General features: G+C 37.9%; 1 long non-coding RNA gene across 2 annotated transcripts in view; it reads left to right on the top strand.

The window, feature by feature from the left end:
* LOC137860797 (uncharacterized) overlaps positions 1–20,921 on the top strand; it is a 123,003-nt gene extending 102,082 nt beyond the window's left edge. The window contains exons 2-3 of one of the 2 annotated variants that reach the window (XR_011099191.1): positions 14,886–14,987; positions 19,191–20,921. This is a non-coding gene — a long non-coding RNA (uncharacterized lncRNA). Of the gene's footprint in view, positions 1–14,848; positions 14,988–19,190 lie in introns of both variants that reach the window. The other variant, XR_011099192.1, reaches the window with a different exon arrangement.
* The last annotated feature ends 5,031 nt before the right edge of the window (positions 20,922–25,952 follow it).

Below are 25,952 nucleotides of genomic sequence, written 5' to 3'. Positions count from 1 at the left end.
GGAGGGGGAGATCATCTACATTCTTCTTCACTCACACTTGTGTTCAGAAAAATGGCTCTGTGCAATGCTCATTGAAAGACCTTGGCTTTTCAGGGGCTGCAAAAGCTGTACATAAAATGAATTTTTACTGCCAAAATGGATCTTATTATTTAGAGTGTTTTAGGCTACAAAGCAGCAAGTAACTGTTCTTTGGAGAGCAACAGCAAGGCTTTATAAGAACATGGAATGGAAGCAAAGAGGTCGCATTAATTTATGCTTTCATAATATTGAGGCTGTAAGGAAATATATTTTAAATAAGAATTGACATAGGAGACCTCCATGATAACAGCTTATATTGAAGGAAATCATTCTTATACAATGTATTTCTTAAGGCTCATAAAAGATAGCAATAACAAACAACATTATGCAGTATCTGGGAAATTCTATTTACTTAAAATGTTTTCTGCTTTTATTATTATCCAGGCTCATTCCTTCAGTGGAAGTTCTGATTGCAGCTTGAGCAATGTGTATGATCTCATTACAACACAGCTGTATTAGAAAATCTGATACTGATAGTTCCAACAATGGCACCTTTCTCTTATTATCTGTCACTTGGTTGCAACAAGAGCTGTGCAAATTTCCTGCCATCAAATTCTGGCAGGTGGCTGGAAACCAATCTAATATATTGTACATATCCCACAGACACCCTATTACATTGAAGGAAAAAAAAAAAAAAAAAAAAGCATTTTCAATATCCTGACTGGCCAGTTTGGAGTGCAGACTACACTACAGGCAATGTTTGGTAATGTACAGGTTTGTGCTTTGCTGACAAGTGTGCATAAGGGCCATCATGTAGGCCATAATGAGAATACACATCAACATGAATCTTTGACCATTATACTCTCAGGTACATGTAGGTCGCAGAAAGCTTTCAGTTTTGATGATTTCTAACTACCATTTCCTTCCACTTATCTCTCTACCACTTTTCTACTGGATGTTCACATCCAAGGCCAGCTAGATTTTGCCTTTGGAAAGTTGTGTGGTGTCACTTAGTTTCATGGGACCTCAAATATCTAAGCTGTATACTCCCAGATTTTGGTGTTGTGGACAGAGAGCAAAGGAGGACAGGCTACCTCTTCTTTGTCCTTGTGCAGCTGTCCTCTGGTGTTTCAACTTCATTCCTTAGCTACCCTGTACTCTTATAGGATTTAACAGTACTGACAGATACAACAGGTGGTGTAGGGGTATCTGCTCACAATCCCTGCACCAGAACAGACATAGAATAGAAAGAAAATCCTACCTGTCCACACCAAGTTAATGGTTTTGCTGCTTCTTAAACAAAAACTTATTAGGGAAAAATATCCCAAAATCTCACACACAGTGAAACAAGATAACTCTCTAAGTAAGGAATCTCAGAAGCTACAAAATGAAGAATAAAACATTAAATGCTGGAAAAACAATATATGTCTTGAGAAGAACAGGCCCTTTCCTCCAGTCTTTCTTTCATATTTAGCAATTTTCAGTATTTCTGTGCTTGAGAGAAAGTGTCTTCTCCCCTGATTTCTCTTTGGTGTCCTTAAGAAGGTCGCTTTCTTTCTATTGGTTTTAAAACATGGCATAGGTCTTCTGCAGGTATCCTCTTGCTCCCTTCAGGAGTCCTTCAGTCCTCACTCCTTCAGGCTTTTCCCTGCCTTTGCCTTTTCCCACTACTTGCCCCACCCTGTCTTCCAGATGGATCAGTAATCTGGCTTGCTTAGATATTCTTAGAGAAGATGGGGTTTCTCCACCTCCCTTCTTGCTAGAGTGTTCCCCTTCAAAGCAGAGTAGTCACCAGGATCAGCTTTTCTCTGTTGCTCTTCTTCACAGCATTCCTGGAATGACATATCATCACATAAACACCATTATGTAAGTGTCTTACCAGGAACTACAATCACATTAGCTAGCCTGGGGTGTCTAAAATCTGTTCCTTGCAAGCTGAAGGGAGTTCCCCTGCTCTTTTCTTTTTCTGATTCCATAATATTATTTTGTTGTTGTTTCTGGGTTGTGGGTAAGTCTTGGTAAAAGCATTATGCTGGCCATTTCAGTAACATTTTCTGCCAACTTCCTAGACAGATCTGCTGAAATAGAAAATTTCCATGTTGAGAATATTAACATTTTTTTTTTTTTTTCTGAAAGAACAAAGGTGTTAGAGCAAAGTTGTTAAAGAAAAGCTAATGTCTTCTTTTTGTTTATGAATACAAATCTTGATGAAATCCTGCAACTAGTTAGTTGCTAAGTACATTTCACATTATGAATTAATAAAACCATGAATTTTGTATAAGACATTTTCTGGAAGATCTTTCATGTTGCTGATTGCCAGCTTTCTTAGCGGAATGAATCCTTCTGCCTGGGGTTGTTTCAGTCTTCACAGATGACATCTCAAAGTAGCCTATTTATTTGGGGAGTAAAACAGATTTAATGAACCATGGGAGACACATGATTTTTCAGAAGTGACCATAATGATAATGGTTCATAGATAATAACAGGCTATTTACCTGTGCCTGAATTGCTTCAAATTTATTTCCTTCAGACAATTTCCTAACCTCATCTAGAGTAACAATATGATAGAACTATAGGTCCACAAGCAATTTGTTAATTAAAATTAATGTTGCATATTGAGCTGTTGCATTAAGCACATAGGTCTTATCAAAGAAAGCCTGATCAGCTAACCAAACAGTTCTGACCAACTTAAAAGATGAAGGATTTCTTTTTTCAGCTGCCTACAATCTTCCTAGTAGTTCTATAGACCCATAATTTGTGTATCCTTAGGATTATCCATTCTCCTCTGTAAAGTGTAAAGCCTGTTTTTCTTGACATCTAAGTTATTAGACTTATGTGCTTACCGAAAGGAGCAAGAAATCCCTTTACATTCTTATATGAACTAATTTAATTTACATATGATCTGGCCAAGTATGACGGATTAGATGGATGGGTGATTACTGGAGACAGAGTCAACACTGGAGCTTTTCCTGAATGCCAAATAATTCCTATCCAGAACTTTCTGTACTGCAGGAGTAAAGAGAAAGTGCAGAGGAGCTTGTTCTTGCTTCTGCCGAAATTTTATCTGATACACAGCATGGCAGCAATTGTAGAGTTAAAATGTGTACATATGTAAGAAATACATATATAAGTAATCAAGAAAAAAATCTGGGAAACAAAATTCTGTCATGGCAGCTAGACATCTGAAGTAGGTTTTCTGTGAAATTTAGATGTTTAAATCCAATAACACAACTCACAAAACCTTTGCTTAACCTTCTTGGCATCTCAAAGGCGAAGGATTCTTGGAATTTCACCAGAAAGTTACTCGGTGCAGATTGCCTCACACCTGATCTGTTCTGAAGTAACAGAAGCAGCATCTCTATCCTAACATCCAGTTCTCTACATGGAAGAGCCAAGGCTTCTGCTTCTTGCTTCTAAAACTGTTTTCTTATTTCCTGTAATGCCCATGAATTCAGGATGTTGTCCTCACTGGTCTGCAAGACTGAGTTCCATTTTCTGTCCTTCCACTTCTTCCTCAAAGACATATGTCTTTGTAAGACAGTAATTGTCCTTTCTCAGAGGGTAGATTTGGGCATCTAAATCTGTGAGACTGCTTGGGTGCTAAGATTCTTTGTGAATCTAAGAGTAACAGGAGCTCAGTATCACTGGCTTTCCTTGGGCAGGCAAGATTTGGGCTGGGAGATCATTCAAGTATTGCTGTCAGAAGACTTAGATTTAATTATGCAACAGAGCTTGGATTTTCTTTCTTTATTTATTTTTTTTAATGTATAGAATAAATGGCAAAATTCAGAATATAGCATACAGAGGCAAACCTGCATTTCAAAATAAACTGCAGGATATACAGGACAGAATATGAATTTAAAATAATTTTAAGAGAGGATTTTGGCATTTGTGTAAAAAATAATAGAGAAAAGAGCTGCAGTGATAATTTCTAATGAAAAAAAATTATCTGGATACCTTTTTTCACATGCATCCCACATCTTTGACAGGATATGTACGGCATCTTCCATAAGTGGAGAGTTTTGAGATGTGCAACATTTCCTGTGTAACAACATATCAGTTTCAGGTTGTGATGAGAAAAAATTGCTTTCAAATATCATGGGTTCAAAAGTGCAGCTGAAATTTTGAAGTATTAGTTTCACATTCTACCTAAGAAAAACTGTGAAAAGAGAAGCGGAGAGAAGACTGAGGATAAAATTCCAATAAAAATAAGATATCTGTATCTAGCCAGACACTCAGTATTATATATATCTATATAATACTGTGTGCATGACAAATATGGTAACAGAGTGTTAAGGCTGCATGGGTAGACAGTGAAAAGTTTGGAAACAGCCTTGTTAAGGTTGCTCACTGTGTTGCTCTGCTCCCTCACATTGAAAACACATTATGCTTTTTTTAGCTCTAATATTTCTCTGCATACTCTTTCTTTAATAGAATAAATATTTCTTTTATATAACCTCAGGAAACTTGAAGTGTTGTTTATTCCTCTAAGCATTTTTGGATTTCCATTATCACAGTGGTGCAGACAGTAACATGGACGCTCAAGCTTGTTTTTAGCCTTCCGTACCATTTGGAAGGCACAGAGTGGTCAAAATCCAGAAAATACCACCACCCCACTTTACCGCCCCCCCCCGTCTCCCGTTCTGTCTGATGTAGGTGCTTTCCTTCTGCCTTCCTCCTTCTGTAATTGTTTCATGCTTAAGTAAGATGAAACTCAGTGGTACAGCTTTTAAAATGAGGAAAAAGAGCTGGCAAGAACCTTCCTCCATCATAACTCCATAACAAACATTCAATAGCATCTCCTGCTTTATGTGGTTTATCCCCTTCTATCTCTAAGGCCGGGGTGAAGAAGTTCCAAGTTTAAGGACCTGAATCTAAGTCTCACTTTAACTTTATACCAGTCATGGTTATATTTTACCTCTCCCACCCTCCTCCCACAGACACACTGTGTTGCTCCATCCTCTGTTTGGAAAGACTATGGAGCATGCAGAGATCAACCACTTCCCACCTGAATTATCAGGTACCTTTCTCAGCTCAGCACTGTCAGTCAACAGAACAACTTCTGCTTGTTAAATAAACAAGTTTTAACTGCTACTCTCTAGAGGGATTTTTTTTTTTTTTCTTGACACGGAACAGGCTTTCTAAACAAGGTTTTTTGAATTATCATGCTAGTGACGTGTGTGGGTCCTAACCTGTTTGTCCACATAGAAAATGGGACCAGCCTATCGCACTCTTGAAAACAAGATGAAAAAATAAGGTATATAATTAAAACTACAACACCTACCACAATCCCTTTAGCACTCATCCAAACCCTCATATACTAATGGACTAGCAACACAGTTGTCCCAGTACACACCTGAACACTACTGCTAATAGCAATTTAACTCTGAGGGTCCAAATAATCTTACGGAGAGACAAAAATATTTCTGATAAATTCAAAGATACTTAGTGCATCCATATTCCATACTGTCAGCCAGTCTTGGGGACAAAATCACAGCTGCATAAATATCCCCTCCCTTTCCAGTTAGGTAGTGGGTAGACACTTTGTTTTGGATGTGATTAATAACTTTACTAGCTCCAGATGATTGTCAATATTCACCTGCTAGAGATCATTACCCTCATACTTGAAACTTCTCAGCAGAACATGGATATTCTTTCGTTCATTTTAGCGTTAAATCAGCAAGGTTCTCTAATGCCATCTTCATCTGCAGTTTCAGGCAGGCTGGAAGCCTTGGCACTGAGGCAGATGAGGTAGTCATCTAGAGCTTTCTGCTAGGTACTAGTAGCTTTCTCCCAGGCCTTCTTATGCACATGAAACAAGGACTAAAGGAGAGGGGTGCAGATACTTGCAAAGCAAAGGCATTTGTATGCCTTCATTGTATCTGCTGGAAGCTTCTTATTCCCATACTTATTTTCTCAGAGCTGAGGCTTCAACGTTAGTTTGATTCTTACATGTTCTCTGTAATGGGTGTGCAGGGGACTCAAACCCACTTTACTGCATGGCTGGCTAAGACACTAAGGCAAAAGGGGCACAGTATAGAGTGTTAGTATGAGGTAGAAGCAACAGAGAAAGAAAAAGAAAAAAAAAAAAAGTAATATCTTTTCAGGTTCTATTTCCTTTTGGAGGATGGCATAAAATTCTTACCCAGAGTGAGCAACGGTTTTAAAGCTTAAGAAATGCAACATGATTCTGTAATGCAACTCCCTGATAATTTTCTTCTTTTGAAAACCTGAGCTCAGCTTAATAGATTTATATTCTAAAGTTGTGTTAGGACAAATAGAAAAACATAGTGTGTTAAAAATTCAGAGCGAAACAGCAAGCAGTATGAAAAAAAAAAAAAGGAAAGAAAAATGTTTAACTGGGAAGGTCAGCAACTCTTTAGCGATTTTATTACAAATAGCTCAATTATATTGTATAATTCCCATGATTGCCAGAGACCTCATTGATTACTCACAATGGTACTGCATTAGGATACTGATAACGAGATGTTTATTTTAATAACTATTCTCTCTGTAGATGTACTAGTTTGCGGAAGCACTAGGTTAAGGGTACTTCAGTTAAGTGACTCCTGAACGAATTTAACATAATAAGGAGGACAGATGGGCTTTCAGCTCCGTAGCAACAGTAAAGAAAACAAGACACCACCAGAGCACAGATCCTTTCATGCTGTTCTTTTTGCAAATACAATATACTGCTTTTCAGCACATTAGCTATTTCTGGTTAGGATAGTTACATCATATAAAGAACTCAGAGTTTGAATCAATAAAGGTTAGACACATCTAACACTTGTGTTAAGCAGCAGCTTACCCTAGAAAGGACAATTTTTCATGTTTCTTTAACACCTACTGTAATAAAAGGAATTGCACTGAAAACAAGGTAATGGGTACCTTCAGCAATGGTTGCAGAGCCTGGCCTAAAATTAGTGATGAAAATAATGGGTTTTGATTTTTACCACTGCTTCCATGAGAAATTAGATTCTCCCTACCTGTTCCTGTTTCTCATCTCCACTTTGTAGGCAAATCTCAGTCCCCTTTACTGCCACCATAATATCTCTTAGATGAGCACATTTCAATATGTGAGCTATTATCCAGGGTAGAAAGCTCTCCTGAGAATCCAGCTGCAAGTCCATTTCTGTGCTCAAAGTTATTATCATTCTGTCTGGATCCAAAGGCATTTGTAACATCTACAAACAATCAAGGAAAAACTAAAGATGCAGTTTCAGCAATTGAAATTTAAAAATCCATTTCAAATACAGAGGTACTGTAATCTGTACAAAATGATTAGATTTCACACAAGTACTGAACTATTTTGACAATTTAGCCCTTAAAAATCTGTACCAGTAACTATATTGCAAACGCAGTAGAATCAGCACAGCATGATGCAAGTCTCTGATCTCAAGTTAATCTTTAAAAATAAAATGACCTCGAAAGAATTTATTTGGTTTCTTATATAGCTGAGGGTTTTATGTTGCATTCTGCAGACAGTAAAGGCCTGGAGAGGATTTCATATTTCTCATTGTCATTTCTGTTGAGCCATCATTTACCCTCATTAATCTTACAACAGACTCTGCCCAGCATCTTCCCATGCAAGCAAGACTCCCCTCTTAGGAAGCCTGCATGAGATGTGTGGTATAGCATCCGACAATTGTGCTAATGCATCGCACATGATTTATGATTTTTTTTCTAGACAACTTTCAGAGCTGTAGCCCCAGTCACATTCTCCCAGTAAGTCTCTGGGAGAACCATTCTGAGAGAGTCTACAGCCTCTTGTTATCCTTGTTTAGTTTGCACCTGGAGTTGAGGAAACCAAGAACTTTCCATGCCCAGCTCATTGAACAATATTGACATCAGTGCTGCTCCACAGCTCCACAGATCTGCTGTGTTCTGGATGTGATGCACTGGTGTGTGGTGACTCTGAAAGGAGTCTCTCAAAGAATGGGCCCATGATTTTCCATCACCATTAAGCAGGCTTACTCATTACAGCTGCCATCTAGACAGCACAACAACTCCATCCCTACCATGGCCAGATGCTTCTAATCCAGATGTAATATTCCTAGCAGGAAAATGAAACAAGTGCACTGTCATTTATGCAAGGAAAAATGTGGGCAGAGCCACAGAAAAACCTTCTAAAAGTAAAATACAAGCACATACACATATGGATATGGATGTGTAGGGAAAGGAATTAGAGAAGGTCCTGCTTTTATATACTCTCACATCTGACAAATTAAGGGAACGTGTCATATGCCCATCTGTCCTGTTAATAGAAAAGGGGTTATAAAGAGATTCTGCTGATTATTGCGCTATGCCCTGCTTTCATGTAAAGAGTTATATGAAACATAATGAAACTATTTAGTGGATGAAAATATATTGAAAATATTTTAGCGGAAAATATTTTAGTCACTTTAAACCAACTTACTCTGTCATGCTTTGCAAATACAAGCTGTAATGGAGGGAAATTTTCTTTTTTCATCTTTTCTCCAGGACAGAAAAAGAAGGCTCACACTAAATTTTATTGTGGTTTATCTTCTAACACAAAGACCAAGGAATTAAACTGTATAAGGACCAATTCAGATTCATGACATCTGTTTTAATAACTGTAATCAAAACTTATTCTTTTATACACAGAATTTCAATAACAGCTTTTTATTTTAAATTTTAATTTTCAAGAGGTTCCCTGGAGACTCCGTGTTAACATTCACTATAGAATATAGAATATATATAAAATACTCATATTTATTAATATTACTTAAAAATCAGTCTGTGTTTTAAATGTTACCTTCCTTTTTTTTTTTTTTTTTTTTTTTTAGTGTCAGTTTTTTTTTTAGTGTCAGTTTTAGTGTAGTTTTAGTGTCATCTGTTCTTTTATTTCTAAGATTAATAATCCTATGGGAATACTGGAACTTTGGCATTAATATCTATGGCATTAATATCTGCTGGTATTATTTATTAAAAGATCAGCTCTTTAAAGAAAAGGTGTGAGACTAAACAAAAAGAAAGCAAGTGAGAGGGAGCATTTAAAGAAAAGAAAACTCAACATTATTTTTCTGAATTTCACTTTTTTTTTTTTTTTTTTTAATTTGGTGTCTAGCCCTTTTACCATGTTTCTACACAAACTTAAGCTGGTTAGATACCCCTCCCCATCTTCATTTCAAGTATTTGAGCTATATGTTCCTTAACAGTGAAGTGATAACCACAGTACTTCACTGCTTCACCAACCAGACCAAATTTTTATTACAGAAATATATCATAATATATTTACAACCAGTGTAAGGCTCATTTTTATTTAATTTTTAACCTGTAAGCATTCCTTCATTTATTTCCTAAGATTCTCTCCACCTTCACTTGGATTCTTAAATGTGTTCCTCTGCTTCCTCTGCCCATTTTTTTTTTTAATGATCTCTGAAAGCAGTATTTAAGCAAGCACCTCAACACAGGAACTTCATCCTCCAGGTCCCTAAACAAAACAAAACAAAACAAAACAAAACAAACAAACAAAAAGAAGTGAAGAAAATCTATACTTGCTTCACATCCTGCTTTCTGCATACCACAGCCAGTTTGCAACATGAATGTATGCAAGGTAGAGCACAAGGGAAAGCAAAACTGAGATATAAAATAGTTCTTCAAAAGCAGAAAAAGGCACTGTGTTGTTCACAAAATATCAGAACACTAAATGCAAATTTGCCCTTGAATAAAGGAAGGGAAAGGAAAAAGACACTGGAAGGAATTCAGGAGGTTGAGTTCAAGTTTTCTTTTGAATTTCAAGTTTGCCTGAAACAGTTTGACTCTCAGTGCTGCTGACATCGCATAAAGTGAACCCACCATCGAGGTTTAGATGAAACCTAGGTAAACAGCAGCAGATTTCATGCTGTTCTAATACAGACCCCTGTGAAAGCACAACTGTTCAGAAAAGTATGTAATATACTTCAAGTATGTGGACCTACAAACCTCAAGAGGTATCACTGAAACAGTTCTAGCCGAATGACTTCTAATTTGACACTGAAGAGGCAACCTACCAAGTAATAACTATGAAAACTGCACAGGGACAATAATTCAACCTACTGTAGCTGTGTTTTAAGCATAAGGAGAGCTGCTGTATATTACTGAAAACCTTAATACAAAGCTTACCTTGCTATCAGAGGATTGTTCATTTTTTTAATGTGTTATCCAAACAAAAGAACACAAATCATAGAACGCATTGAGAGTTAGCATGGGCATGTTTGATGTACCACAGCACATACCTTAAAACAAAAAGTATAAACTTTTGTAGGGAAGAAGTAACATAAATAATAAAATAATTTTCACACCAAGATCACTGCCAAACCACCCATGACTTTACTGGAGAGGTTAAGTCTCTCTAGACAGCTCATCTTAGCCAAGTCCCATTATAAACATAGATATTCCTTCCCATATAGCACTTTCATAATCAGAGAAATACCTGGGTGGTAGTCAATCAGAAAAACAGCTCAAAGGTAAGAACAAGTTTTATGTCTGTTTTCCATCCAGAAGTACAATGAATTTCAGCAATACCAGTCAGGACAAAGCAGGAAAAAATATATATATTAAAAAAAAATAAATAAATTCCTGAGTTCTTGCCTGGCACATATTCCTCTAGACCTCATGCATCTAAAAGCAAAAATTAAGGAGAAGAGCTGTTATTGATGCTGTTATGCACTATCATGCATAAGATGCATAGTTAATTCTCATCCCCTTGCTCTCTGCAGAGACCAGGAGCTCTTAAACCAAGATGTTTCATCACTTCAGTAATGACATCTCCAGGGATCTACAGTGTAGGGCAGATGGGCTACAAAGTCTGAGAAAAGTGACTGATTTGGTCTTCCTTGGTCCAAATGTTATTTCCTGAAAATAAGAGCACAAGAAGCTGATGCAACATAGTATTACTCACATTTTAAAATATATGCTTAATAATGAATATTTGAGTTGTATTGATCACCTACACCCCTATAGTTTTGAAATGTTCTTTTATAAAAATGTAGCAAATGGGTAATGAAGAGGCAGAAAATTTTTGTATGCTTTGCATAATTAAAATGCAAGACATAAAGGACAGAAAAACACCACATAGATACAGAGAAAACTGTAGATACATTGCTACATAACCAGTTTATTAATCCAAGTCATCAGTCAGGACTAACATAAACTGTACATTTTTATTCTGCAGTGCTTCAAATCTGGGTCAGTCAAATAAATATTCTTGGTGTGTCTCGTAACAGTCGGGTTTGTCCAGTAGAGGGAGGCATTGTCAATACAGTCAGCTCAGAAAAGCAAGACTGCAGCAACTGCTGGATAAAGAAAATAAAATCCAACCAGCAATGATGTCCGTTTTGTATCTCTTTAAGCATTTATCTCTTTAAGTATTATGAAACTTGGCAAATGCTTAAAAATTCTGTAGGTCAAGCAAAATCATATGATGGCATGGTAGTAAAATCTCTGACCTGTCCTGAATGCACACAGGTTGTGATGATGTCCAGAGAAGGCTAAAAAAATTATTTGAAGAATTGGCAAGCTTTCCAACTGAAGAATTTCCAGGCTGTAGTGTGCACATCCCTTGTGCAGGGAGTGATGTGAGAACAGCCCGCAGGCACCCTACCATCACTAGCATGGAGAAATGCCCCAAAATAAGAGCATACTCCTATATATTTATACACAAGAAACAGACAGTCAGGGACTCTAAGCAAAGAGCCAGAGCCAGTAATGCCTTCCAGGCACTGCTCTCTCCCTGAGGACATGACTAAGAGGAAGAAGGGAGGAGATGCAGCAGTCGCATCGCTCTGGGAGAACATGCAACCCATTGGCTGCTCCCATGTCAAAAATACAAGTATTTTGTAGATTTCCTTGAAACAGTCTTTTGTGGGAGGAAGTTATGCCAAACTTGTGTGGAACACATCACAAGTTTTCCCAGACCTCAGAGATGTTTAGTTGCATGAAGGCTCTGCCACCTGACAGTGCCTCTCAGACACATCATGTCTTGGCTTTGGCCATGACCCAGGTGTTCTCTGAGATGTTCAAGAGTTTCAGTAGCTGTGCCAGGTAGCTGTGCTCAGAGAAAGCACAGCTTTAATACTTTCAGGATGTGTTTGCCAGACTGACTGAGAATTAACTTGGTGTGTGATACATTCACAAAACACTATCTTCACTGCTTGTGCATCAAACAAGTGCTTGGCACATACATACATGCTTCTGCCTGGGAAACCCTTGTAGGTATAGATGTGTGGAAAAGAGGGAGTAAAATGTGTTTGTTTTGTAGCAGGGAAAAGAAGGATTTGCCCTAGAGAAATGACTCAAGTGCAATGACTTCATCACATTTTACATATGCTATACTGTGCTTAAAAATATAAACTTGGTCATTAGTGTGCAAGCCACTCTCACACAGACACCTGCATGTCTTTGGCACCACATGCTTTCTATTATAAATAACAGCTACACCTTGCTTTTGTGGCAGAATTGAGACTAAAATCTCTTATAAAATCAGCCAGCACTGTGCAGACAGCTTCAGCCCCCTGCAATCAATACTTTATGGATAAGTTGATGCATGCACTCTGAAGAAAATGAAATAAAATGTACCATGTCAGTTTACATAATCCAAGAGCTGATAGCCTTCATTTTCTGAGCCACCAAAACAAAAATATAAAATAAGGAGATTCCAAAGCTGGAATGTAGTATCCACATATTTTGCATAATTTTTCAAAAAAAAGTCTCTTTTTTTAAGGGGATGGGGCGGAGGGCGGGGGGGAGGAGGGCACAACTAAGATTGTTGTAGTTTTTCCTACATAGGCTGAAAAAAATGGTGTAGGTTGGGAAAAATGCTGCATAAACACCCTTCCTTCTGTATTATGTTGGCTGCCTGACATGTTAGATAAGTTACTAAAAGGCAAAAGCTTTCAGATTCTGTCATCTGAATTTACCCGAGGACTTCAGTTTTCAACTTTATCTCAATTTCTCAGTTCTTGGAACACTCCCCTCCCCACATCCTCCTCCTCCCAAAAAAAAACCAAAACCATCCAACCAACCAAAAACAAACAAACTACCCCACCAAACAAACAAACAAACAAAAACAAACAAGGAGAATACTCCTAGGACATCAGATAACCAGTGCCAAACCCACACTGCAAGACTGTCATCTTAGCTCCCTGCCCTCCGTACCTTTGTTCCTGCCTTAGTGACTGTTATGTTCTTGCACATCTGCAAGTGCAGAAGGTTCTTTCTGAGAGTTCCTTAAGCACCATGACTTTCACATACAGGTGATGGCTTCCATGAGTCCTGTCAGCTTCAGGTACTACTTATTCATTCAACCATGCACACAGGCACTCTTTTGTGTATGGCTGGAAGTGCACAAAATTGATGGCTAGACTGGAAAATATTGGCTTGTATTAAACAAGGAAACATTTCTTATTCATGTTTGTCATCTCATTGTTTGAAATAGATTTCACAGGGTCAATTTCTTCCCATAGATAGATTTCAAACAGTAGCTCTGATAATATGACTTAACAATCAGATGTGATTATGCAAGAAAGATACTTGGTAGGTATATGAATATGAAAAAAAATATTTTGTCTATTACTTTTAATAAATATTGTGGCAACTGTCATATAAATAAATACATATTAAAAATGAATTAAAACACAACCTAATGTCTGCCAAGTTAGCAATTGGGTATTTAAATACCCTTACAAAGCTGGAACACTATAGTGCTAAAACTTGACTTCCCTCTCCAAGCTACCCTTATTTTATTTTCAGAAATAAAAAATAACCAATCAAACATATCAAAACTAATAAATCAATCAAACGAACAAAAAAAAAAAAAAAAAAAACAAAAAAAAACCCTTACCACCATCACTACCAACAAAATCAAGCAAAAAAAAAAAAAAAAAAAAAAAAAAAAAAAACAACCAAACAACCAAACAAACAAAAAAGCAGCTAAGGACTTTGAGAAAGGTAGAAGAAATTAGGTTGTCCTGATTTTAAGTAGACACTAAGGCCTGTAATGGAATATTTACATATATAACTATACTTACAGATTTTTACATTTATTTTTTGCATTCCTGTACAGCTTGGTCAATTGAAATGTTATACAAGAGGAAACAAAATGAGAGAAATGCTAAGGATAAAGCAAACACTATGAAGTCTTAGTTTGGTCCCCTTATTTGGACACTGATACAACTGATAGATATTATTTGAATCTACTATTTCCTGGGCAATATTTTTGTTCCATTTAATCAGGTAAAGTCACAAGTGAACAGGTTGCTGTTGACTTCTCTCTTCCTAACCCAGGGCATCAACTAGATTATCATAAACCTCCCAGCTTTTCTGCAGTGTGTTTTTAGAATGACTTCTAACATGGTGATCACCTGAGATACTTAAGAGATTGAACTTGCCCTCTAGGGGATGTTGTGGTGAGGGCAGTAACCCTGCCAGGAAAACAAAGTTAGTCTGCTTGGGGTGCCCATCCTTCAACCCCATTGAACTAAGGGCTGAGGAAGAAGAAAGTGTTTCACTGTAAATGGAGATGTCAGGACAAACTGTCACTGCAATCACTATACTACCCATTATTCAAGGCAGACTCTGTTGCTAGGGTCTGGCTGAGAAAACACACGGAACTTCTTCCCAGTTTTTATCTCCACTATCAGCTTGCCCTGTAAAGATATCTTCATCCTGCTTTGTCTCCCCACTTTACTCTTCTTGTATTTTTCTTCACAGTGTCTCCCTGAAGCCTTTTCCTCATCCTGGGCTACTAATCTCTGAGATGATAAACCCAGGAGATGAAGTTTTTTCCTGCTGTGGCAGTCAGTTACATTTTTTGTTCTTGCTCTGTCAGTTCTTCCAGCCTCACTGATCTCCTCTGAAACACACAGGGCAGAGGACAGTAAAGAAGAACAGAAAGAGGAAGAAGTGAAGTCATTGCCCAATGCAGAAGAAGGCTCAAGTTACATCTTTAGATGGGAAAACTATCAGAGGTAAGGTTTTAGAAGAAGAAATGTCTTCCCTGCTGACAGCGCTGTGAGGGATAGCTTCAGGGCAGAATTTTAAAAACAAAGATTGCCGTGACCTCTCTCCAGCCTTGCATGGTCCTCAGCATGGTAGGGCGGGAAAAAAAAAAATTATACTGGTTTAGACACAAAAACACATCACATTGCAGCAGAGATGCAGTATTCCCCCTGATTTTTCTGTGGCTCTGGCTGAAAAGAACTGGGAAACTGTGTTCAATATGACCACGTGAAAGATTTGAAAACAGAGAGAGTTCAGAAAAGAGCAACAAAATAATTAAGGGGCTGGAGGGATTTACCTATGAGGAAGATTAAAAGAACTAAATAAATATGTATAGTTTGGCTAAGCGATAACTAAGGAGAGGCATGCTAACCATCTACAAATATTTGACTGGCATAAACACTAGGGAGGGAAAGGAATTACTTAGCATGAAACAAGCAGGTATATCAGGGAGTAATGGGATAAAATTAAGAAATGGAAAATTGAGGCAGAATTTAAGGCAAATCCTCCTGACAATGAATTCTAATAGTCTGTGGAAAACACACCAGCATATGTGCAATAGGGAACAGTCCTGCACTGATAAGAAGGGAGACTTAAATGACTTGCTGGGCCTTTCCAATCTCAAATATTTATGATTCTATAATTAAGTATTATTAAATTTAATGGCATGTGCCATTTTTTTTTTCGGCAAACTCTGACTGTTGCCTCAGGTCAGAAGTGTGCAATTATTTCCTAACTAAAGCCCTTATATTTTAACTCATGAATTCTCTTAAAATTGACTAGGTATGTCTCCTTTTTTAAAAAAAAAAATAAAATAAATTGAATTTCTGTTAATGCATTTTCTCTTATTTTCAAATGACAACTCTCTGCCCTTACTAGAGATTCATAAATCCTTCTTTATGCAATGCAAGCATGTATACTTAAAGCTACATGGCTTAGTGCCTGAACCAGGTCAGCCTCAGGTTGAATGCCTGCTGTGTTCAAGGGAACTGATGTTCCAACCCCAGAGGAGCACAGAGGCACTTCTCACTCAGAGGAAGAACTGCATGTTACAGAGAAAAAGAAGTTACGTGGTATTGGCAGCTCAGAACTGCTTGCAGAGCTTTGAACCTAGAACGTATCCTTTTGAAGAGCTTCACGTCACCGCTTAACCCTATGCCTCAACACCATTTATGAAACATAAACAGGTGTTTATGTGCTTGGTGCCCATGCTTCCAGCTAGTATCACAGCTGTTGTATCACAAGCTTCCTCTATTTTACATTGGCATCCTCCTTATTTTGGTGCATATGCCTGTTTCTTCCAGCATACACTCAAAAATGTCTTTTAAAATGTATACTTGTCTAGTCTGTGTTCAGTTCAGTCATTTTTGGGAATCCAAGTGGGTTGCTCTCATCTGCCTTACATAGCATGTGCTGCCTGAGGTAGCTGTAGTTGTAATTTTTGTGTTTTAATTTGTGCTGATATTCTACCATTTGATGTGTTACATGCACTGACACACCAAGAGAGTTTAAGCAGTCTAAATCTTTGTGTGAATGATTATAAAAATACATAATTTGTCCAGGTAACAGTGCTGCTTTCTTCACAAGTTGGAAAGGCATTCATGACACTTAACATTGTGATTCTTTCTTTCTGTATTCCAATTGTACACTTGACAATTTACCAATGCTGTATCATCAATTTGTGACATTCATATTAATTTTATTCTTGACTACTTGCTTCAAGCTTCTTTTCATTATATGCACTGGACTTCAGCCTCACCTAAAGACACTAGATAACTACAGAGATTCATCTGGAATTAGTATGTGGTGACAGTAATGCCTACCAAATATATATATATATTTGATGAAAAAGTTAAAAAAAAAATCACCGGTGTAGCACAGCCAGCATGGCTTTGTCACAAAGGATGCAATGTATCTCGATCCCCATCACTTAGTCCTCTCTTCATTACCTGCCACGGAATGTCTCTGATCTGTGAGCCTGGTGCACTGGCTCTGCCTGCATATCCGATAGTTGGGCCACTGCTGAGATCACAGAATGTGAGAGGCTGGATATTTATTTCTAGTATGAGTAAATCCACAGTGTAAGATCCAGGGTGCTAGCATTACAACATTCTGAACACTAATTACCAGAAATCTATTTGCCGAATCTTTGCACTTTTAAGATAACACTATAGCAATCAAGCTGAAGTAGGATAATTAAACAAGCCTCTTTCTCCTCTCCCTACTCGCCCCAGTAACTGTGTAGCACTGTCTATCATTTCTCAGCACAGAATTGCTAAGATGTGGGTGGCTGATATGAAAGCTCAATTTGCTCTGTGAATTTTACTGCAGGTATGGCTTTGGTGTGACTTCCCCACAAGGAAATAGCCACAGGGAGGCCTAGGTGCTGATGTTATAGCTTTGTATTGGGCTGTGTCCAGACAGAATTAGCTGAAAAAGCTGTAGGGAAAGGGAGGGAAGAAAGAAGCAAATGTTTTTCCCCTTTCCCAAAGCAAGAACAGACTGTCCTTTTTTTAAAAAAAAAAATAAAAAATTGTGAATCATGAATCCAATATTGGCAGCACTGGTAAGTAACCTGAAGAATTGGGGGTGCAAGAATTGGATTGCTGCTTGTCAAAACTTGTGTAGCTTTCTAATATAACATGCAAATTAGTAAGCAATGCAGTGATAGCATGCTACTGTCTACTTCATTACGTTGCATCAAGCTTTAGCCATCAGTTTAGCACACAGTCCTCTTCTTGCCTTTACAGCTTCTACTAAAACAGCTTCAGAGACCCTTTGTATAAGAGGAATTGTCCTTTTACTTCTAGAAACCAAAACCGAAGTCCTTCTCCACGTCTGGATTTGTCAGCAACCGAGAGTTTTCCAATTCTGGAGAGTATATATTGCACTGAACGTCAGTTTAACCTCTATATTACCATGTAAGGTGGATAAAACATCTTGCTTTTTTAGATTAATAAGGATCAAATGCAGACCAAGACATCTGATTTGTGCAGGGTTTTGTATGGAATCCCTCCTAGTTTTGTGTGCAATCTCACCTTCCATAAGTAGGCATTCTTTTACTTGTTGAACAGACTTCACTGTCACATAATGCTTTCCACTTGGTAGTTTGCATTTTTGCCTTCTTAATTCTAGGCCATAGTTTCTTCTTGCACATGTCCAACCTCTGGGAAAACAAAACCAAACAAAATAAACTCCCAAATCCCGTTCTCCTTATATCATTCTGTTTATCACTCACAGAAAGTCAAGAGAAAATAATTAACAGCTTCCTTGTATTTTCTTTAGGCTGACTGCTTAACTTTTTCATCAATAAGATTTGTCTAAACTTTTATGTGGTGACTATTGTTGTTCATCTCTTCAGTTTATTGATTATTTTCATAGCCCTCAGCATAATAGACAGTGTTCAGGGAAAAAAAAAATAAATAATAATAATATAAAATGAGAAGGCTTCTTTCTTCTCTCTCAGACTTCTGAATTGTATGTCAGGTGCTCTGCATAGTTACCATACAGAACTAGAAGTAATTTTTATATTTCCTTTCACACTGACTTTCTGTTGAGTGGGAAACAAAATATACTTCTGGAGATGCAGAAAACAAAATAGCAGAGTGCTCATGCATAGAGAGCAAATTACTTTTGGGTAGAATAAGAATATTACAGTCCAGAATTGATGTGGTTTTCATGTTATCTTAAAGAATAGTGTCAAATCTTTCCTCACTGCAATTTTAAAAAATTATTTTTATTTTATTTTATTTTTTTTTCTGAATGGAAATGAGAAATAGCCTAACACCACTGAGGTACTCCTCGATTCAGGAACACTTCCACATTCTGTGTCTTCTACCTCTGTGAAGGTAATTTCCCTGTGACAGCTGTGAGATAGCATCTATAGATTGTTCTGAAAAAATGTAACTTTCCATTAGGAGCCAGGCTGACGATTCTCTAGCAAGCAGAACTCCTTGATAAACATTTATTTTTGCTTTCTTCACCTAGGCAAGACTCTGCCACAGAACATCTTTTGGGATGGATCTAGTTATATTTCTTGTAGTTACTGGAAATTTATATAGTGACAGTTGCTATCGGGGGTAACAATGGTCAGACAAATAACACCATTTTTTAAAGTATCTTGTTTACGACATCCTATCTCACAGTGAACATCTCATCTCCTTACCACTCAGGCATGTCTTGGAACAGTCTGGTGAAGGACAAGAGGACTCTGCAATTATACCATGAGCTGTGCTGCAACATACTCTTGTGTATGTCAGAGCAACTTCTTTTAGTGTGACTTTCAGATCTCTCTGTGATCTCATGGTGGTGGTGGGATGAAATTTCAGCCTAATTCTTCTACATTAATTTCTCCCATTTGTGAGGCCAAAAGAGATGGCTTTACATGCTCCATCAGTTTCTTGTCAGTGAGCAGCTCACCTTGGGAGAGTGAAATTCCAGACCAGACATTTGCAACAAGTTTAAATCTACATGGCACCACTTAAGCAATGTAGTAGAAGCAATGGAAGAGCAAAACTACTATTTACTTCTTCCAACAAAATTCTCATATGATGTGAATGTATGTGCTTTTGTCATAACTAACCTAACCCACCTTTTGCAAGAATGGTGGGAACTCATTTCACTGAGCCAGCTGTCCATTTGGTATTATGCATTACTTCCCTATTAAGCTTTAGACATATCATGACAACAATTTTATCTTCAAAAAGTGGTGTTACAAACTTCATAATTTCTATTCTTCCTCTGTTGTTGCTTTTTGCCAAGCAGCTAATTTTCATTCCAGGGACAGAGTACAGAACAGCCCACTAGATGACACAAGATGCGGCCATCTGACAAAGACTGGGAATGGACCTGGGCTTTCTGTTCTAATAATCACAAGTGCCAGTAACAGGACAGGAAGAGAGACTCAAACATAAATAAATTAATTAGCAAGGACATTATTTATACACTGGGAATTTCTAGTGTATGTGGTGTCTGCTCTAATAACCCACGGACAAATCACCTCTTCTTGCTATAACACCTCAGGGAGAGGACCAGAAGAGAAAGACAACCATAAGTTTTCATCTAAAGGAAAAAGGATAAGAAGCAGCTTGAAAATCTGCAGGGAAATATCCTGCATATTCATAAAGAGCAGAACAATCCATATGGACACCTGCCCCTCACAACAGCTTCTCTTGCTCCTGGCTACTATTGTTCCAGAGTGATCTGCAGTTAATATCAACAGGACTGTGGTACATGGGCATTTGAGTGCTCCAAGCTTGCTTTTTCCTAATGCAATGAAACACAAATGGCTGTGAAACTTTTTGGAGAAAAGATTGACTTCAAGGAGGTCAACAAAAATAAAAAGTCTCTTCTTTGCTTATGTATCCTTTGTCAGCACATTCTAGCGTTCATGAACCACATGAAAACGAATGAAAATAAACCTATGTTAATGACATTTTCCCCTTTATGACTCAAAAATTTTGGACCAGATTCTTAACTGCTGATAAGCTGTTTAAAATGGTGAAATCATTTGTCGAGTTGTCAGGAAAGTCCAAAAATTCATATTCATATGTCATGAGGACCGGTCCTTTTCCTTTTCATTGGACAGTTTAGCTGGATGTTTTTTTAAAACAAGAAAAATTAAGAAGACTTCAATTAAGAAAAGACTTCATGTCTTTTCTATGAGCTTGTACAGTGGGTGTCATAAGATTCTAACCTTTAGCCTTTTCTTAAGACAAACACAAAAGTAAGATTCCCATTAAATGGTGGCCTTGTATGTCATTTTTACCTCCAAGCACTGTGCTCCTCCCATACTGTTGAGTCATTCTGATTTTCATTACTATTCAGAACAGCATTTGAGCTTTTCTTGGAAGGTGAAATACATCTGATATTTTGTAAAGAAATAAAAATTTTCATTATGCACAGTTTTGTTTTCTCTAATTGGCCAATTTGTTTTCTGTAAGTGGCCAATGAACATATAGCCATGAACATGTGTTTAGTTACATGATGTAATGTGTTGCTGCAATAGTGATAGCCTACAATGATATGAAACTATGATATTAAGATAGAAAAGGATTATGGTGTTAAAATTCACAGCATCCTAAAGCTCTGAAGTTAAAAAAAAAAAAGAAAAAAAAAAGGGGGGGGGGGGGCAAGAAAAGGAAAAAAAAAAAAAGACTCCCACAACACTTTTTAAAGACAAACATAACCATATAATTTATGGTACATGGTAATTACTTCCCAGTTTGAGATGTTCACTCTTTCCTCCCATTGTAATTTCACATACTGGATAATGAGTATCCTCTGCACTGAAACAAGAGTAATGGCTGTGCAGAAGGAGAATGGTTACTTGATCATTGTACAATACAATGTGTCACTTCTTCTCTGTGCATGACTCAAGTACAGGTGTGCAGAGGAATAAAACTGAAAGGCCAGTTTATTGAGTTAAAAATAAAAATCTGTAAAAAAATATTAAAAAAGGGAGGAAGGGAGGGAGAAAGCAAAGGAGGGAGGGAGGGAGGGAGAGAGGGAGGAAGGAAGCAAGGAAGGAAGGAATGAAGGAAGGAATGAAGGAAGGAAGGAATCCTTTAACAAAGATGCCTTTCTCTTAGCTTATTATAATATTATCAGTACCATTGCCATATTCTGTATTTTAAATGGGGACAAATGCTTGTACTCACAGAGATGAGATTTCAGCTGAAAAACAGAAGGGGAAATAGAACAGAAAAGATCCCTAAACAACATCATTGGTAGGTAAAAAACTACTCTTTCAGCCACTTTTCCAAAGATAAATATACAGCTCCAGTCATAGTGAAGAAACAGCCAAGAACAGTAACTAAGCCAGTTTCAGCCAAACCTAAGAAATAATTTCCTGAATATACACAAGAGGAAATGAAAACACCTCGAATCAGAACAATCAACAACATCTATAGCACAGTCTCAAATGTTGTAGAATCTGAAGAATAATTTTTAAATACAGTGGTATCATCCTATTTCTAGGAAAATAGAATGTCTATAATTCATTAGAATATTATGAATTTTAGTGTAGTGAAAATCAGTTTGAATTTAAACTGCAAACTAATTCACAATGCAAAGATAAATCCTAAATGGGAAAAACAAATCTTTCAGAATCCTCCCAGAATTAATATGGGATTTCTCCAGGTTCAAATTACAATAACACCACCATCAACTGAGTCCTCAATTAACCTTGTCTGACATTCCACCAGAATATTTTAAGCAATGTGAAGCATGCAAATAGAGATTTCAATTAAACACCGACTTCATACATTGGGCAGTCTGGAAGAATAATGTGAAAAATTATGTAACCAGCTCAGTGCTTCTATAAACACCAAACGTTGATGCAGAGGAGACTGACAAAATTGAGGATCAGCATCCTAATTCCTTTCTCAGGTAGATCCTAGAGAGATTAAGAACTTGTTTACACGGGGGAGACGGGACTCCATTCACATCCTCTCTAAGCCTGGTTTCTGCACATCGAGGTGACCTGCATTCATACAGCACAAATCTTATTGTGCATTAACTGCTGAGATACAATATATTCTGTGCTCCTTTTGAAACTGTAGTGGATTCAGAGTGCATTAAGTGAAAGCACGCTAATATCCGTTGGGTGCAGCTGGACTGCATGCTGCCCTGGAGAGCTGCCAAGTGCTCTTGCAGGGGACAGCCTCACGTGCCTGTCCCTGCCCTTGCCTCTTCCCATCAGATGCTGCTTCCTGGTTAAACACTGACATGCAGCTGGGGCGAGCCCTTGGCTGGTGACAAATGCAACCCAGAGGTCGCATTGGTACTATCCTCATTAATATAACTGTGCTCTGGCACAAGACTATCATCTGCCTCGATTAGGACAGGCAACTTCTGGAAGTGGAAAGGTGAAGGTTCTGTCTGCTTTGCAATGAAATAAGGCAACAAGTATAATGTTTCAGATAGCTGATATGTGGGTCAGGGTTGGGGTTTTCTGCCATTCTTAACTGCAGCAAGGGACTAGCATGAACCTCTTGCCCCTTGTTCAAACCCCTTACCCCTTGTTCAAACCCTGTCAGCTCATTGTATAGTCAGCTTGTTAGCAGAAGCAATGTGATCTGGACTTTTTATTTTTATTTTTATTTTTTCTAGATTTTTTCCGACTTTTAACTTTTCTTTTGCTCCTATTAGATGCAACCAATATTAAATGCTTTTGCATACCTTCAGGACCTGTTGTTGTTGTTGTTGTTGTTTTGTTGTTGTTGTTTTATTTTGTTTTGTTTATTTTCTTCCATGTATCTGCTGGAGATTTTGTAGCTATTTGAGTTTTTAACCTTTGCTCTTGTGCTGAATGCAGTGACTGTGGCAGAGAAGAAGCCGTTCAGATTCACTGCTTGTTATATATATTTAAAATTCCCTGCTTCCAATCTGACTATCAAACAGGTATTTGTATATATCTGCAAAAACTCTTTTCTCTTCCTCCATGCTGATAACCTTTTCCCCTACATGTTCAGAAGGACAACTGTCTTCCCTGTTCCACCCCAGATACACTGCTGAAAAAAAGCAACTCACGACTGTAGTACTTCACTGCCTCTCAGCTATCCATTCCTACCTATTCCCCCTTTCCCATCTGCTATCTGACAAGTTTATTGTTGTTTTTTTGTTTGTTTGTTTGCTTTATGTTTGTTTTCTTTCCACCCCTCCTCTTTGGCTTCTCCTGTCAGGAAAACTTATCTTCCCATAGCACTCTTAAAATGGTGACTGCCAGCTCCTGCCTTTTGATGCAAAAAATAAAAAGCAAAATGATTAACACTGTCCCCTTACCCTCCACCCCCCCAAAAAATATTAATAGAAGTGTACTTACTGTGCACAGTGCAAACTAAGAATAGTGTTAATTACTATATCCTAAGTAATAGGGTACAGAAATGCTGTCATTTTAATCAATGGGTTTTGAAGTTCCAGCTTTCACGATACGTAATGAAGTACATTTTGAAGTGCTGTATCATAGAGCGTTATAGCACATTTTATAGGCTTTTTCTTCCCCAATTACAAAGAGGAGAATTTCTGTAGCAGAAACATATTTTTGAGGCTTTTTCCCAGGATAAAACTTAGCAGAGCAGCTGTAAATCAGCTCTGCATAAGAAATGCATAGCCAGAGTGAGCAGTGAGGTGGGAGGCTGAAGATAACGTTAACCCCTCATGCTCTGAGCACTTGTTTCAAAACACTGTTGCTGCCACTGTGTTCTTTGTGCCTGTCCTCAGGAGATATGAAATGGATTTCACCATGCAGGAACTGCAAGGTGGGGAACAGCAGGAGAATAATTTATGACAACATGAAGCTTTAAGGCTGCAAGCTTTTCCTTAAGTGTTTCTCTCAATTAATCATCTAAAACAGTTGTACCTTGCTATTTCTTTCTTACCATAAACTTGGTTGGTTTCCTTCAGAAATGAAGTATATACAAGAAAGCTTTCTGTGTATTTGTTTGTGCCTTTGTCCTCCAACAACTCTTGAAGTGATGAGAGATTTTCGGCCACATTTGACAATGCACATTGGGTATACGATGCTCCAAGAAGCTTTGGGGGAAATGTGTGACTGGATCAAAGACAAATGTGCTGAGGCAGAGACAGGGAGAGCTCAGCCCTAAGCTTCTCCTTGTGGCTCTCCCCTCAGCCAAAGGGCCCTGGCTGGCTGGGGATGCCCATCTCCATCATCTCCAAACCCTCGATGTCATGTGGTGTTTCTTATGCATAGACAGAGGAGAGAGCATCTCCAGACCCTTGGTGGCTTTCATCGCTTCTTACATGTACACAGAGGAAAGGTTTACTGCAGTTGGAAATGCTTGGGCACAGAGGAGAAGAAACAATACAGCACGTAAGGGATCTAGGGGAGACTGCAGGACATTGCTGTGATGTGATGTGTGTGTGGGAAGGGTGACTGCAGGATGAGGTGTGGGGTTAGTGCAGATGTGGAGCTGTGGATGCAGAGCACAGACGTAGGAAGCCTGGTTTCATTTCCACCCACTGAAACAAAGCCACATGATGCAACATCTGTTGCAACATGTAATTTTGCACAGTTTGTTGAAGCAGTAGTTCAATAGTTATATCTTCTTACTTGTATTTCTCAAAAATAAAGATTTGCTTTATTCATCTGAGATATGTTTTTTATGAGTCTCATAATGCTAGCTACACAAAAGAAAAGTACATTTCTCATACTTAAGATTTTTCATGGCTCAATAGACTAAGTTTAAAATAAAATGGGATAACAGTGGGAACATAACCACACCGTGCACACAATGAAACCAGTGTTTCCCCCACTTTAAAAGGTCTTTGTTCAATACCCCTGAAACATTCACAAAATAGTCTGTGAACTCTTTAAGAAGTCATCTATTAAATGTTAATGAAATACACAAGAAAATGTTACACAAAAAAAAAAAAAAGGGGGGGGGGGGAGGGGGAAGAATCAGCCCCTAAAGTTTAATTTAAGTTAATTTTAAATTGATTATCAAATAATGACTATTGTTATTTATTCTCCATATAAGGTACAAAAGATGTCTCTGATCTAGTGTCCAGAGCACAAGTGATTTTGGAGAGTTTCTCTTCATTTCTCTGCTCTCTTTTGCACTCTCTTAGATGTACAAACTGTAGCATGCAATTATGTGAAAAGGACAGGTACTGCCCAGCAGCTGGCAGCCTACTTACAGAACAGTCTCATCTGCCCTCAGCTCCCAAAACCTTCTATCATCCTCCTGTAGCTTAAGCGATAGTTAAATTGCCCTTTCTCATGATTTTTATTATTTAGGAAAAGGCAGGAGAGAGACAGCAGGATCTCCCAGGTAAAGGTTCTGTCACCTCTATTAATATAAACATGGTGGTAAGAATAGTGCTATCTGTTTCACTAAAACAAATAGGTATGATTTACTGGCAAGCAATTCATCTTGTGCTTTCACTAATCAGTGATATTGATAAACTTGCCA

The sequence above is a fragment of the Anas acuta genome, chromosome 1 (assembly GCF_963932015.1).
Source record: "Anas acuta chromosome 1, bAnaAcu1.1, whole genome shotgun sequence".
NCBI lineage: Eukaryota > Metazoa > Chordata > Aves > Anseriformes > Anatidae > Anas > Anas acuta.
Note: the sequence above shows the minus strand (reverse complement) of the source record. Positions and strands in the feature narration are given on the sequence as shown.